Raw genomic sequence first — 2,911 nt, forward strand, 5'->3', positions numbered from 1 at the left:
GTACAGCATACATCTTTAATAATGATTATAATCCAAACAAAAGTAATTCTTATGACCCAGGATATAAAGTCAACATTACATGTTACAACAACACCTTAAACCATCAATATCATGTTGTCACACATCATATCTCTACATAAAGATGAGTGCACTTCCTTTCAGCTAGAAATAGACAATCTCATGTCAACGACTCCCCTAGGAATAGTTAGAAAAACAGACTGTGGACCCTACTAATTCCAATAAGCATCTGGCTTTCCATGGAGATCTATTCAAAGACTTGAACAGATCAAGAGATGGAGCAAGCTGAGTAGTGAAACAAGAGAGCCATGTATGTAGCCAGCAGAGTCACAACAGAATTTGTGCTTCCTTGAATGTATTTTCAAAAATTGAATCAAACAAAATGTGGGGCAGGTCACTGTGGTGATACTCCTTAATGAAAATACACTATTTAGAGCATGCAGGAGAGAAAATTGGAATAATTAGCAGCTTTTAATATATGAAGTAACAAATATAATTTTTTAAATACATATTACATAATGTGAGAAATACAAGGATTTGACAGAAATAGAGGACTGTGAGTTTTTGGAGCTTCACACATTTGGGGGCTTGAAATTAAATGTTTCAAGTTCTATCATGAGTAGATTAGGAATAAAATAAAGGTTAAGGTCCTGGTCAGGGTGACTGCTATCTTGAGCAAGTCCCTCAGTCCATAGGTCCTATTTCTCAACTACAACTCAAGTTTCCCCCAGCCCCAGTCCATTGCAACAGTTGGTGACTAGCCCCAGTACTGTATTCCTCCACAGGACAGGTCTTCAGAGCCAGGGAAAGTGTTCTGCACCCAGTGTGATCCCCAGGAGGCTGGAAGCAAGAACACTCTGAACTGTGGTTCTCCCTCCATTTTCCTTCCCATTCTTCTAATATTACTTTCTCAACAAATAGAAAAATAGGTTATGAGTAGGCTTAGTGGGCAATAAATATACATAAAGCAGACACTTAAAATATCTCTCTGAATAATTTAGCTCCATACACTTGTTACTGTTCTGCCTTCTTCAGGTTTTAAAGATAAAGACTTAAAACCCTGAGGCTCAAATTAATTTATAACATAGGATGCTTTCGAAGTGTTACTACAATAAACACACAGGAATGCCAGGAGAATAAGCAGCTCTAGCATTAGACAGATTCTGAAGCATCATCTTTAAAGGGGCCTTGTCCCCTGTCATCCTGAGCAGTCAGTCTTGCTGATGGCTCTACAGAGCCCCAGAGGGCAGGTTGTGGAGCTTTCACACCAATACCTTCGGAAGTCACCTGGCCGCATACCAGTCCACAACTCCTAAAGTAACATGCAGCCAATTCTGTCTGAGGTTTGAAAGTGTGAGGTTAAATGGAAAGAAGCTATAGTTTTCCTTGCCACAACCATTCATTCATTCATCACTATATTATCATACAACATGAAAATAAATTATCCCTTCAGCACTATACCTAACTGTGGAAAGAAAATGCCTTTCAAGACAGGTATGTTGAAAGTAAGGTATTGTAAGAGTTGAATAAGGAACATCTGAGAATGAGCCAGAGCCCCAATGTGATTAGCCAAACAACACAGTTCAAAACCTTCTCTGTGCTTCTTATGCAGATTAGTTACAATTATTAGGTCACTACTTCCAAAAGAACTATTAAAACTATTATTAAAAACTTTTTCTCACAAACAGAAATGCACTGCAAATCATATTATTGCACACAGGATTGTCAGAAGCTAAGCACATTAAGACCTTGAAGACTCTGGAAGCTCCAGAACAGAGACCCTAAGGCCATGCCTGTGGCCACTCCAGCCAACATGCCCAGTGCCAGGTCACTGTTGTTTTCTCGATTCAGTTCATGAATGATGACTTGTATAGCAGATTGTTGTGCATCAAGTCCTGCGTATGGGAACTGGTAGGGCACAGAGTCTGCCTGGACTTTGGCAACATAGAGAACCTGAGTTCCTGACGGGTAGGCACCACTGTATGAACAATAGCCATATGCAGTTGGTGCAGTATAGACTGTGTATGGAGAGGGTGAAACAGCCATGACTATCTTCTCTGAGCCAATGTAAACTATATTTGTTCTGGGTTCTTGAAGTGCAAATTTCCAGGCCAAACAATCATCTGTGCTTTCTGCACAAAGACTGATAGTTTTCTCATCTCGGCAAACAATCTGCAGCATACAGGCTTTGGGCTTCCCATCTGGAGGCTGAATATCCTGACACTCATGCCCTGTGCAGATATTAATGCATTCCACCCGAATATAGACCTTTTCCTCAATAACTTACTGAGTCTGGCCATCATGATAGATCAGGTGACCATCTGACCACAGGTCAAACCCATACTTCTTCCAATAATTCAAAATAGTACTTTGTCACAGCAACCATCCACTCTTCACAAACGCCATCTCTTCATCTGTGAATGCTTGGGCTGTGGGTGAGAATCATGCTAGTAGCCCAAGGACGCTGCTAGATTCTTGGGCTCTGACCACGGCGATTCTTACATAAGGCTTCATCTTAGCTAGAGAGAGTTCCTTTTATAGGACCTAAAGAAGCAAATGACCACATTGTGAACTGCTCATTAAAAAGGATAGAACAGGGAATTTGTCCTATGTGACCTCTTGGGCCTGCAGACTAGTCAACAACCAGTCAGAACTGATGGAGTTCTGACTATAGACTGTACAGCTTCAAGGCACTGAATGGGTTTGTAATCTAAGAAATTTTGGAAGCAGATTCTTTTATAGGTGTGCCTCCTACTGAGAATGCAGCCCAGTCAACACTTAGCAGCTTCATAAGCTGCAATTTTAGTTCCAACTCTTGGAAACTTCTATATAATAAAACTACATTACTTTAAACCTCTCAATTTGTGATAAATTTTATGCTGCATAAAAAAAT

At 40.3% G+C, this 2,911-nt stretch overlaps 1 pseudogene; it reads right to left on the reverse strand.

The window, feature by feature from the left end:
* Positions 1-1,596: 1,596 nt before the first annotated feature.
* Positions 1,597-2,831, reverse strand: LOC125613941 (annotated as a pseudogene).
* Positions 2,832-2,911: the final 80 nt, after the last annotated feature.

This window comes from Marmota marmota, unplaced genomic scaffold (assembly GCF_001458135.2).
Source record: "Marmota marmota marmota unplaced genomic scaffold, marMar, whole genome shotgun sequence".
Lineage (NCBI taxonomy): Eukaryota > Metazoa > Chordata > Mammalia > Rodentia > Sciuridae > Marmota > Marmota marmota.